At 40.1% G+C, this 14,529-nt stretch overlaps 1 pseudogene; it reads right to left on the reverse strand.

Annotated features, from left to right (window-relative positions):
* Positions 1-9,924: 9,924 nt before the first annotated feature.
* The window catches only part of LOC116702045 (mothers against decapentaplegic homolog 4-like), an 18,143-nt pseudogene continuing 13,538 nt past the window's right edge, over positions 9,925-14,529 (reverse strand).

Genomic DNA, 14,529 nt, shown 5'->3' on the forward strand with positions numbered 1-14,529 from the left:
TGCTTCCCCTCTGGGGGCGCTACAGAGACTTGTTACGCCAAAACCAACAGATTCAGGACAGTTTTCTACTCACGCCATCTCTCTGAGAACACTGACTTCCTGACCCACAGTTGCAGTTCATTCTGGTCACTAACACGCGTAACACTGTCTAAACCACCTGTATTATTCACCTTATTTTTGATTACTCACCATTCCCACTCTCACATCGCCATTATATATTTTATTATTTATTCTCATTCTCATTTCCTATTTTTTCAGAACTGTCATATGGTCTAACTGTCTATTGTAATATAATAACATAATCTATTTTATCCCAGTACCCTTGCACTCGCACATTAATAATTGTATTGATCTCTTCATTGCACTCCTTCATCTATTATGTTTTCTGTTTAGAGTATGTGGTATATATGTGTATATATTAGTGTGTATCTTTCTCTGTTTTGGTTGATATTTATGTTAGCACATGTGAGTAACGATGCCCAAAGACAAATTCATCGAGGTGTCCTCAACCAATTCCCCCAGACATAGGCTACATTTGGTGTCAACTGCAGTTTAAAGAGTTCCATCTACCAGTCAATGTGATGTCATGTAATGTCACACAGCAGCAATGTACAGTAGTTAGAGGTTTGGCCCTCTTTAAAAAAATTCATATCTAATACTGGTTTTCTTTTTACACCAATTACCTCAAAAATGGATTGGATTCCATACCACACACTTTTTGCAAATGCAATTGATCACTTTCAGACTTTGTGATTTAGACAGTGTCGTGTCCAGCTCACTGTGCCATGTTCTGCCTTGTAGCAGGGATTTCCATGGCCGCTATACTCACCACTGAAAAGGACAGCCTAATCTTGTCTTCATATTATCTATAACTGTCTACAGTGACTGCAAAACTCTTTGCATCTTTGATCTACTACACTCACACTGATTACACTTGTCACTTCCGTTCATGAGAACACCTTTTTTGCATGATGACTATTGAAAGTATTTTTAAAGCATAGGCTGCCATAATATGACCAGCAGCAAACGACAGCATTTACAGCAAAATACCTGTTCTTAATGCTTATGTTTCTTAAGTCTCTTTTGATATACCCCTTAGTGGCCCCTAATACTGTATCTGAGTCTCTTTTATATAGACCTTAGTGCCCCTAATACGGTATCTGAATTCTCTTTTAAGACCTGTATGGTCCCCTAATACTGTATCTGAATCCTCTTTTATATAGACCTTAGTGGTCCCCTAATAACTGTATCTGACGTCTCTTTTAATAGACCTTGTGGTCCCTATACTGTGATCTGAAGTCTCTTTTATATAGGCCTTAGTGGTCCCTAATCGTACTGAAGTCTCTTTTATATAGACCTATGTGTTCCCCTACTACTGTAGTCTGAAGTCTCTTTTATATAGACTTTGAGTGTCCCTAATACTGTATCTGAAGTCTCTTTTATCTAGACTTTAGTGGTCCCCTAATACTGTATCTATATTCTTTTAATAACCTAGTGGTCCCCCTAATAATGTATCTGAAGTTCCTTTTATATAGACCTTAGTGGTCCCCCTAATACTGTATCTGAAGTCTCTTTATATAGACCTTAGTGTGTCCCCTAATAACTGTATCTGAAGTCTTTTATTATGACCTTGTGGTCCCCTAATATGTTCTGAAGTCTTTTTATCTAGACTTTAGTGGGGCCTTAAATGTATCTGAGTCTTATTTTATATAGACTTTAGTGTCCCCTAATACTGTATCTGGGAGGCTGGGGTTGGCCTTGACAACTGCCACTTTGCTCGTTTTTGAAACCATGATGTCTCTCTCTCTCTCATGGGTGGCCAAATTCTCTGAGCGGTGCAAGCGAGAAATGGAGGTAACACCAGATTGGCTCATCTGAGCTTTTCATTTCTCTCAAAGGCAGGCACGGTACCCAGGGCTCAGTTTACACTCTGTCCATTTTCACCACTGGGGACCATAGCAGGTTGGGGGAACTCATATTAATGTTTGCACCAAGTGTACTGTATGTTCTTGGGGAATAGTTGGGTCTCTGTAATTATAGTGTGGTCTAGACCTACTCTCTCTGTAAAGTGTCCTGAGATACTCTGTTTATTTTACACTATAAAAAATGTAACTGATTATATTTTCACTGTTTGATAATAACGGCTTAGGAATCTGAATTGTTGACATGCATGCCAAAGGACACATGGCTAAACCCAGGGGACAAAGAAATTGTAAAAAAGTGACCAGTCGTGATGCATGTCAAGGCTGTTTGACATGATTCATTTAGCAATACTTCATCAACAAAGTCTGTATTAGTATGACAAGCCATTTGTTTATCTTATTTTAATATACAGTCAACATTACAAGAGCACACACTTTTTACAATAAAAATAAATCAAAAGAACCATATTCTCAAGTAGCCAATTTCAGTTATTTAGTACATATTTGTTAAGTGTCAGAATAAATATTTAGTTTGATTTTTATGAATGGAATGATTGTATACATTATTTTTTTCAGTTTCTGTCACCAATTGGACACTGAACTTAAAAAATGAATGATAATGGACCATCGTGGTTTTGGTATGGGATGCAATCCGATTTGATCAGAAATGTCTGCGAGATTTATATTGTGAGATATAATTTTTTTATATTTAAACAAACCTGTGTCTGTGGTGTGACTGGCTGATGCATACTGGATATTTTCTTGTTGAATCAGTACCATCAGTAACATTTGAAGCTTTGAAGCCAATTTGACATAGCGGCCAAACATGGAATTCACTTGTGAGTCTTTCAAATGGGGCCCAAAAGACTTTTCCTTAGATTAACTGCGAAGAGAAGTTTCCTATCATAATTGGATCCAGTCATCAATACATTTAGAAGTCTAGAACTTTCTAAATCATTCTTTCTGTTCATTCAGTCCCTATTTAAGAATAGTGGCTCGGCCGGTGGAGCTCTCTAGTGCGCCTGTTCAATGGCCACAGTGTGTGAACAGCCCACCATCAATGGAAGGCATTTTTCACAAGAGTTTAACCTTTTTGGCTTTAATGCGCCACTGAGCATGCACACGCACTAGTCTATGGTAATGAGGTGTGGCAACAGGCTGTGACAAACCTTGGTTGATAATCAGAAAATCATATTGGTCTTTGAACTTGGCCAAGGAAGTTCTGGGAGGTATGTACGACAATAATAATCTCAACTTAACAGAAGGTCAATTACTAATTTCTTTCCAAACTTTCAACCCCTCTCACAGATTGGCAGATCAGCAGATAGAGTTTGGTCACTCTTATTTCTAATTATTATATTTAAGTTAGACCATAAATATGTGGCTGAAAGACTAAAGCTAGTCAGTGGACCTTGAGTTAAAATTATTTACTTCTCTCAGAGCATTTCGAGATAGGGACAGGTTTATATGATGAAAATGAATAATGAACAAAGACACTTGTGTCTACTATGTTCCACACGAAGACACTATGCATATGCTTGGTCCATGCAAAAAAATGATCCGTCATTAATGCAACAACACCTTCTGAAAACAATGTGTCCTTCAGGCCAAACATTGGCACCCCCAGGCCCAAATTTATCCATAATCAGTTTTTAAATTGCCAATGCTTTTTATTAATGTGTTTTCTATACTGATACATTTCTACTGTATTCATACTATCAAACCACATGGTGGCAATCAATTCATCAATCACTGTAGGAGCGTTGTTTTAACTTGTGTGGCCTCGTTAGAACTTTTTGATGTGGCCTTGAAAATTCTTTCTTTGTAACCAAGTTTGATTTTAAGAAAGCAGCCCTCGGTTTAGTAAAACCTGGATGCTTTATTCACCAACATCGTTTTGAGGACTTTTCCTGAAAAAACTGTAATTTGGTTGTAAATCATGAGGAAAAACCCAAAAACTTTCAGTTGGTACCATTTGATTTTAATTCCAGTTAATCTGGTTTAAATCCAGTCACTTTTTTGGTCGGATAGTCGGATGCATAGCAGTTTAGATAAACATGCAAAAATGTGACTGTATGTACTCATTTAAATTATTACCACAAAACATACTTTCTAGGAAACCATCCTTGGAAATGATTAGGAAATGACAGACCGATTAACATGAAGTGTTACCAAATGTGAAAGGCGCTCAGACAGCATAACGATAAAAAATAAATTAAATTTAAAAAAAGCTGTCCTACTAACACACTGGAGGTACCAACTTTATAAACTTCAAACTGAAGTTCAAAAGCAGCAGTGATAGAATGAAGTTGAAGATCGGCTTGTAGTTTTCTAGACATTTTCATCAATAGAGAGGCACTATACACCGTGCTAAAGCAAAGCTTTCTGGACACCAGGATGGGTGATGTGTTGGATTGTGGAGATAGGGAGATAATCCTCTGGGATGACATGATGAGTTTTGCCATTATCTGAAAAAGCCTACTTGGAAACTTGTACCTCCCTGAATATGGGCAGAAGAGAACAGATAAATATAAAACATCTATTTGTGTTGTCCATGCTAAGATTAAATAGTGCAAGCGTACTCATTCATATTTACACTCACAAACACCTAAGGCATAATAATAGTACTCAGGTATGATGAGTGCTTTGTTAATATTTTTTTCAATCGCCATAATCAGTTTGACAGACAATGTTGATATCTTCAATGTGAACTACACGAATCCCTGGGGCACACAGAATACCATCAGTCTGGAAAAACCAATCACATGTGACATAATTCTTCGTGTAGAAAGACAACTGTGTCTGTCTTCCAATCCAGTGTGGGTGCATCTATGGTTTGATAACAAAAGGCACAAATCACAATATGCATAGGCTGATCTTTGAAAGCAGCTGAAGACATGACACAGTTTCCTCACACCCGCTCATTGTACAATCCACAGATTAACTGGTTGATACATTTATTCACATTTGGATCATGTCAACAAACATATTCTCTGTATAGCACAGTTGGTTCATCCAAAGATTGTACTTTTGACACTGATACAAGTACCCTTTTATTGGGCCAAGTCTGTATGCCACAGGAGACAGATCTCTTTTCTACACAGTACCCGCCTACATGCTATCTAGACCCAGTTCACGACGGCCTGTTTGGAGCATGTTTTTTTAACTCTGGTGTGTATCCTCCTTCGTTGAATCACTGGCCAACTGAAAGGCTTTGTACACATACACTTTACAATAAATGTTCTGGGGTGTGCGTTCTGTGCTGGGTTTTGCTTTAAACATAGGTTCTATTTTTCAAGCCGCTTTGTAAATACACACTGTATGCCATATGTTCTGTATGTTGAAGTGAGTAATGGGTGCTGTAATCATGCTCGTCTGCATCTGGCTGAAAATACTTCACTGTGTAAGAAACCCACAGACATCCTTCTGTGTAAAGTCACTTTCCAAGTGCAGCTGAAGATAGTATGTGGTTTCTACCAGTCTATAAGATAATCCATGTGAGTTTTAATGCTACAAAAAACTGGCAACAAACGTCCCAGAAATACTGTCTTGGAAACTAGAGGGAGTTTTAGTATAATCAGGATTGTTCATTATGACCACTCAGACTGCTGAAGCCTCATATTAGCTTGGACTGCATATCACACTATCACTTCTTTTCTACATCACTGGCCGTATGCAGAGGGATGCTTAACAGCACTCTCCTCTTCAATGTGTATGTCTTCATGCTCATGTTTTAACGAGTAAGCACACACTTGTAAAAATAAAATGAGACCTGATTTCCCCAGTGCTGCTGGAGGTTTCCGAGAACACCTACCTGTACTGTCATCACATGACTCGCACCCCAGCCAATCTATAATGACTGGTTTATGTGGAATAATATATATTAATTGGCATGGGTTCAACTTCTACTTATTTTGCCTTTATTTCAAATTAGAGCGTAGTTTCAATATAACTTAAAAAAATGAATCCTCAAACTGCTTTCAAGAAGCAAATAAGTTGATCTGAAGAAACAGGTATTGTAGCCTTATAACAGCATATTGTCTGAATGGGCTTGAGGTACGGGAGACAACAACCCAGAGTTTAATAACTGCGGGTACAGAGAGGACCCCAATCCCATATCCACCCTAAGCGGGATTTATGGTTCTGCGTTATCTCACGCCATGGCACGTACATTGGTACTGGGATACTGACCCTATCAATATTATATTGACATCGTGATATGAGACTAGATATCGTCTTATTTTGGAATCGTAATATTGTAATTATTATGTAATATGGCATAAGTCTTTTCTGTTTTAAAAGCGCATTAAAGTAAGTGATTTACTTTTCTGAACTTACCAGACTGTTCAAGCTGTCTATTATTTTCCCTTGTCCACATTACTGATGATTATTTATCTAAAATCAAGTGTAAGATTATTTTGTTAAAGCCCCATTGTCACCCTAGAATATTGCCCAATATTGTGATGTCAAGGTTTTGTCAAGAATATAGCAATTTCTGATTTCTCCCTATCGCCCAGCCCAACCCTACGCTGTACCCTACGCCGTACCCTGATGTGCACGTCTCAAAAAAATGTAACTATATGTCCGCGCGCCGGCGACACAGTCCTTTAGCTGTGGCTTGGTAGCGTTACATTTCCCCCGAATCATTTCCTGGTTCTCCTTCTCCATAAACAACATGACCTCAGGAGAGGGTTACCTTTTCCTGGAACAGGGGCACTTTGGGCGTTTTTTCCACTGCGTGGTACCATCTCGACTTGACTTCGCTTGACTCGCCTCGACTCGGCTCGACGCATTCTAGTCCGTTTTCCATGCAAATGAGTACGCCTCAGCCGTGGCTGTACCATAGCTACGCGTGATGATGTCTTTTCAACGCAACTCACAACAGCACGTCGCTACTCGCCACAGCCAAAAGAAATGTTTTTGTTTCAAAAGAAGCTGAAGGAAGCAACAAAAATCCCCGCTAAAAAAAACGCAGTTTGGGAATTCCTCCGGGTTTTCAGACGTCGACATGACGGTTGTTCACAACACAAAATGGTAAGTTAATTTTCCTGGTTACACTTAGCTACATTGCTTGTTTCGGGCCCCGGTCAGTATTTACTATACGTTAGCGTTAATAAAGTACATGAACTTTAGCACCATGATTACACACCAACATGTGTGCTGTGTACTGTTTGTGTTTCAGAGCATTCACGCTTTGCAAAATCGCCGCCAGCAACCGTCTGGGGGCGATGTCCACCGTGAGATTCTCTGGTTTCTGACCTACTGGGCTTCGATAATCTTTATGAAGTCACGGAGAGGCTTATGACAACGACTGGATGCATCTGGGACAGCAGAGCCGGGGGGGACACTGTCACAGGGTGCAGAGGAAGAAGACCGAGATGTGCGGGAGGGTTTAATGCGCTACTTGAAAAGCTAATAAAAACTTTCAATTTGTCTTTTTTTTTTTTTTTTAATAACAGTGTGCAATATTGGAACAACATAAGCCCCTAATAGCCCTTAATATTGAACGTTAAAGTGAGAATAGTGCAGAGGTCAGATAATCTGTCGGTCTGGCTAGATTTGTTTTAAATGTCCGTTTGTTCTAGACACACTCTCCGCACTCTGTTTGCTATAAACGCAGTGATCCGCACCAGCAGCTGCAGGTTTCTACGTCACTTTTGGATCCGCCTCGGCTCGCTTGGAACCTCGACTGAGGTATACTAAAAAAGTACCTGTTAGCAGGTCCCAGGGACTTTTTTTCGTATGAAAACCAAAAAAGGCGTAGAGTCGGCGCGTCGAGTAGATACCACGCATGGAAAAACCGCCATATGACTCGAGATGGTCCTCGCTCCAAGGTCTACTTCTTTCCACCACTCCCATAGCGGCGCCAGGGAGGGCTTGGGGGTGCTGTAGCTACCCCTAAGATTCCCCCTTACACCCCCAAGAATTGGTGGGTGTTTTTATTTGAAAAAGGGGATTCTAATCGAGCAACCTCACTGAAACGCTGCACCCCCATAGAACCAGCAAAAGAAAACTCTGGTGCCACCAGTGCACATTCCCCACGCACACACACTTGCCGGCCCTGCTATTCTCTTTAAGAATCAACGCGCATAGAGTTACTCCTTGCCGCAGCGGGCCCGGTCTGACTCCAACCTCCTCCCTTTGCTGCATGTCATTCCCCCCCCTCTTTCTGCCCTTTCATGTCTTCAGCCGTCCTGGTCAAATAAAGGCCGAAATGCCCCAAAAATGAATAAATAAGAATTGACGCACACATCAACGCACAAGTTAACTTCAGGCCAATTGTAGTCTACGAGAAAGATCTGCGTGAGATACCGCAAAACCATAAATCCCGCTTAAGTTTAAACACTGAACCCTCACTGACTTTACTGAGAGGCGAATGCTTCCACAATGGTAAAAAGGGAAGCACTTTGGCGGCAACTAGCACTTTATCCTTGATTGACGCCAAGACAGTTTATGTAAATTGTTGTTTGGGCTTTTTATTATTTTACTTGTTATAACCGATTTGAGATTTAAATGTCTTTCAACTTTTTCCCAAAGTGACTGTAGCATAAGCAATTAAAGAAAAAGCTTAATAAATAAATTAAGTGTGCTTGCATTGCTCTGATTTCATGTTTTGTTTTCAATGTATCCTCTAAAATCCTTAATGTTATGTAGTGTAGTAGTATACTTTTGGGCTTTCCCCGGCACATCACAACAACTATCAATGTGGGTAATTCCCCTTTAGGCGAAGTCTGCAGAGTGCGGGCTACGAAAGGGGTGCATAAGGTTCATAATGTCTCAAGAAAGCCATCGTGCACTTGACGATCTTGCAATGGGACAGCTCTAAACCCTCACATTTAGCAGGACCGCACCTCAACGCTCTCGAGTCTGAGTGTAAATTTAGATTGGGCCATCCTCAGCATCAGACTAGAGAACAGAAAGGCACTCAGTTCTGTCTCTGGAGCTGCTGATGTTGTTTTTTCCATAAGCAAACATGTTACTTTAATTCTTCTGCTGTAAAACTGTAGAGTAACCTAATGTTCCACAATAACACATATCATTAAATGATCAAGTACCTGCACATCACAGCACATGCATTATAAACCCAAATAATACAAGCTTAGGGAGCATTGTGGTCAGGATCTTCATTGATGCCGTCAGCCTGTCAGTGGAACAAGTGTGTGCGCCTTTAGACAGAAACTAAATTGTGACTTTGCACTGTAGATTATGAGGTATTTTGGCCTTGGTGATTAACACCAAACCATTGGTTACATACAGGTAGCACTGTTTCCATTACAATACAACAAACACTACTTTAAAGCTAAATATTTTGGCTTTTTTCTTTTGGTACAAAAAATAAATAACTTGAGCTGAGCGTAATAGAAGGGCTACCTAGATATCAATGCTAACAGTTTCAATCAACGTACAGTGGAGAACACAGTACAAGCACAGAGTGACATACACTGGTTTTCCTTAATTCACACTTCTTCTCATCAGTTCTGTTTTTTGATAAGACATAAGAGAACTGTAATGCTGTTTGTATTCAGTGTGAATTTCTAACAACATTTTCCAGTTGAAGTTCTTTTCTGACATGTTTTTCACTCCTGTATAACTTTTTACACTTCTGTGTGTGTGAATGAATGCGCTCCTACAATTAGAAATCCAAATGCATATAGGGAACTGGATTTCTGAAACACATCCCTGGATTTCTGCAGTGTATACAAATGTCTTTCGGTCAGAGACAATTTTGTCAGCAATATTTACCTTCAGAGCTCAAACCCCTTGTCTTGCACTTTAGATTAAAGCATCAGAAAAAACACTCAGCACTTTGGATGCTGTTTGGCTAGACATTTTGGTGCAGTGTGTGTGCATGTCTGGTTTGTGGGGGAGCAGCATGATGAGTTTGCATTGTTGTTACAAGCATATGTGTTGTTGGTCATTTTGTTCCTGTGTATTTTCATTGATTTGCTTTGTTATTAATTTTTGTACGTATTTGGCAACATGTCTGTCGTGTGGCACACATTCATCGAATCCAGAATTGGAATTTTAAAATGGGCTTGTGGTCCTTAGTTAGCACGGCCCCTGGGTCTGCCAATGGCATAGTGTGCAAACACCTCATCCAAAGCTGCAGAGCGCGGTGCAGTGACCTCCCCCAGCAGGCGTGTGTTTGATGCCGGCCGGGGGTAGTCGGCCCCCAACCCTTCACAAAACTGAGACGCAGGATGCACAGACGCCTCAGGTCATCCACACCATCCCAGCTTCTGCAGACAGACCTCCAGGAACCCAGAGAGAACTCAGAAATTATATCTGATGGTGCTCATGGTTTGGTATTGGTTTTGTCGGTGCTAAGACGTGGACTTTTAAACGTTGCCTCAACGATGCCTGAACCAAATATATACATATATTTATAATGTCATAATATAAATATAAAAGAACACAAAGGACAGATGGCGACATTAAAGTACGGCTTTTAAAGTAGGGCAAGCACCATATGGTAAAAGGTGATTTTCACATAACTTAAAATCACCACCAGGCTGGCGAGTTTTAGTAAACGTGTTGTTTTTGACCCACCAACATTTTCGTTCTTATTCGGTCTCGTTACCACCGTTACGTTGAAACCGTTATTTCCCTGTTGGTAACCCACCCTAGGCTCACTCTCAATCACAGTGGCATTCACAAGGAAGTCTGAGAGAACGGAAAAACACCTGGAATTAAATGCAAACAGATGACTCAGATTTGTCAAACAGTCTAGTAGAAATTTTGCTTTCAATTGCCATCTCCCGTGTATTGTTATGTTGCAATGAATGTGAAACCCAACAACACTTCTAACGTCAGGTGCAATGCCTCCGACGCTGCCCGGACCTGGAATATTCCTGCCACACAGCTGCCTGTGCAGCAGCTGCAGCCTGAGCGGTCGCTGCCTGCTGCTGCATCTGTGCGGGGCACTGCCGCGGTCAACACCTGGTGTGATACAAGCAGTTTAGATTACAACATAAATTACTCTGAAGAAGCATGGCACCTTCATTCTTTAATACACTTTCCAACAGTGTTATTCAGTCCCCATTTGCAGCTACCAATGGCTCATTTTAAATTAGTTTTTGTGCATGCCAACCTTATTTCATGCTGCTTATGGTGTGTGACCAAAATAACAAATGTTAAATATTTTAAAAATAGAGATATATGTGTGTGCATGTCACAAAATGTGACTTCTGCGTGTGGACTGACCTTGATGTAGGCTCCAGGTAGAATTTGTGCACGCATCACCTGTGCTCGGCCTGCCTCTCTGGTCGAGGTAGTAGCTCTGTACAAACACAGCGTGGTCGCTAATACAGCGCATCCACACATCACCCTCCCCACGCACTCCAGCTGCAACACCTTCCCTAGGTGCAACCTGGACACACAGGAAAAAACATCAGGAACAAGACACGTGGAACTTCCTCTCATTTATTATTAAAAAAAAAAATATATGTAGCATTCCCCCCGATTTGACAGATGACAGCGTAAAGGCAGATTGGATGTAGGGGGAGAGAGGGTATGACTAGGTTGTGGTATCGTTTGGATTTTTAAGATTCCAATGCTGACCCGTACTTTAAAATGATTCTGATTCTAAACCATTCTGAAAAACTGAAAAAGTACATCAGAAATTTAAAATTGCTTTACAAGCTAATATCAGTCGGCACTGGCTTAAAACCAGGGGAAACGTTATCAGTGTGTTTTAACGCTTTTGATTATACCTCATTCAATTTAAATCTGAAAAAACACCATTCGGCATACACATAATATTTTACGGCTCTCTATGACCGATAAGAGATTTTTAGGAGAGCCATAATATTAATTGAACACCTTACTAGCATTATCCACACAATCTGTTCAACTCTATTCAAACTTTATTTTAGCAGCTGTCATACATGTAGTAGAGGCGGTACGTGGGGAAAAATTAAGAAACGTACCAAATGCTGCTCTTGGGGAACTGGATGGTCTCTGTAGTTTATAGAGTGTCTAGACATACTCTATATGTAAAGCTTCCAAATTAGCGCCACAGTCGTGCTCATAGTTTACATGCCCATGCTTAAGTTGACTAAAAAGAGGAATAAAAAATCAGTAATTAAAAATGAGGTAAAATCCAACCTTTAAGAACACCAATTTTCTTTGTGAATGAATAATGTATTTTAAAAAAAAATGTTCTTCCTTAAAATACAGTGGGTCATAGTATACACACCCCTATTTTAATTCCCATAGGGGCACGATTTTTTTTTTAAGGCCGTTATTTCATGGATCAGGATACTATGCATCCTGCATTCTTCATTTATTTACAATACATTATTCATTCACAAAAGAAATGGGTCCTTAAAAGTTGGATTTTACTCATTTTTTATTAAGGCATTAAGATCAATTTCAAAGATAGTTTTTTTTATTCCTCTTTTTAGTCACTTAAGCATGGCATGTAAACTTATGACACCTACGTATTTCCTCAACGCGCAGAAATATTTGCCGTTACGTGACATTTCATGGAATGACCACACAAAGTTACAGTAACAATTAATTTCATTAAACTAACCAAATACATGACTTTCCAAAGCGTTCAAGCTTTCACGAAATGCTACTTTAAATCTATTTAAGAACACACCGGGCTCTCTCCACTGCATCTGTGCGGTGGACTTTTACTCAGCTGGCCCAGGCAAAAGCGATCGCCACCGAACGGTCAACATACCATCCACGGTTACTACAGGCAGCTGGAGGGGAACCTTGAACACTCACCCACCTGTAACGTCCATTTCAAAGTTAGAGATAGAGCACCAATCTGGTCCTGCATTGAAAACAGAGCAGCAGTGTTGTGACTAAACCGTGATTTCTTTCCACCTTATGCCCGGATGGGACACATTCCACCCCAAACACATGCAGTGTATTGTCTCACCCAAGATACTGTGATTCATGTCTAAAATGTCATTCTTAAATACACATTCATCATAATCTTACAACCTACGTGCACAGCCTACCTTTCCCTTTTTCCAGTCTTTCTGTATTAACTGTCAACGTAACAAACCTTTTGTGATGGTAAGCAGTGATACAACTATGATGATCCAAGAGTCTACTTACTGAACTTGGCGCAATTTAACGTCAATCAGCAGTAAGCAAAAGTTATAGGCCAGGTTAAAAATACATTATGGAATCGTGGCAACATGTTCACAGTACATCCTTGTGGTGTGTAATCCTTGCCTACCTGGATGGTTGGACCACAGAAGGAGGAAGAAGTTGAGCCATGATGCTGGACCCTGAAAGCAGAGATAAGTGCAGTATTATGAAAAAGTCTGACTTTGGAAACTCCTCATGCTAATATCAAACTGAATTACTGCTTTGCGTTTGCATCCTCAGCCAACCAGTCAAGATGAGTTTGCTCCATGTCCTTACAGACTCATATAATAATGCAGTGAAGACTTTGAAGGAATCAATTAAATAATGAAAAAATAAATAATAAAGGTACATTAATAAGATTCATTAAAAAGTATTTATGTGTTGTGTAGAAAAACGGTAACACTAAACACCTTCAACCCACACAACAAAGAGCCATACAATCGCCACAGTTTCAAGATTAGTGTCACCAATTATTAGTTTGCATCGCCAGACCTCACAGTGCTGTGTGGCGGAAGGTCGGCTACATCACATACAGTCCGGAGAGAAGAATAAAGGGTTTGGGTTGTTTGAATTCTTTAAACCAATCACAATTGTCTTGGGCAGCGCTAATCTCCGGTCGCAAAGACAGTGGCTATGCAAAAGGGTAGTACACTTTTTGTTGGAACATTTATTTAATTTCAATATATGAGGTTAACTGTTCACACACTACAGTAACGGAGTTTTTTAAATTAGCTGGAATAGGTGGTTAAACGTAACTTGCCCTTACCATGTGTACTTACGTTGTGTGTATCTGTCCATAGCAAATCCCCCCCCAAGCGCTCTCAAAACGTTTCAGTTAGAGAGAAATGCCATAAACATTTTCTTTGTAAATCTCTTTGTTGCTCACTTCACTTGCGCTCTTGCCATTTCAGCCGGTAGTGCTAGCTCTGAGGTTCTGGTTGCTGTTTTGAAACAGCGGGTTTATTAGCCACACAGAGAAAGCGGAAGGTGGGGGACTCTGGCTCTGGTAAATAAACCGTGGTCAATCCAGACTTCAATTCAGTATCAGACCAATATCATAATTAGCGTAAATTATGACTCTAGAGTGTACCTGGAACTACCTCAATTTGAAAAGATCTAAACCCTTGTGTTGTCCCTCCCGGTCAAAAACAACAATATTTGACATTTTTGTCCCTTTTCAGTTTTTCAAACTAATATTACTGTACTTTTGGAATCATGGTCAACAACCCTCATTTATATAGAATTATCTTAATATTTGAGTTAAAAAAGTAAAAATTTGAATTATTTTGACTATAGTTAGATCAAGGAACGCAAGATAAGTTTAGTCAGATGAATGATCACTTGTATTTGCAAAAACTGTGGGAGAAGCTGGAACAGGTTGTGTCCAGGGTGAGATGGGTCTGTAGTGATGGTTCCTGCCCGTTTCCTGACTCTGAAGAGTATAAGTCATGGACGGAGGGCAGGTTGGCACCGATGATCCTTTCTGCAGTCCTAA

The sequence above is a fragment of the Etheostoma spectabile genome, chromosome 14 (assembly GCF_008692095.1).
Source record: "Etheostoma spectabile isolate EspeVRDwgs_2016 chromosome 14, UIUC_Espe_1.0, whole genome shotgun sequence".
Classification (NCBI taxonomy): domain Eukaryota; kingdom Metazoa; phylum Chordata; class Actinopteri; order Perciformes; family Percidae; genus Etheostoma; species Etheostoma spectabile.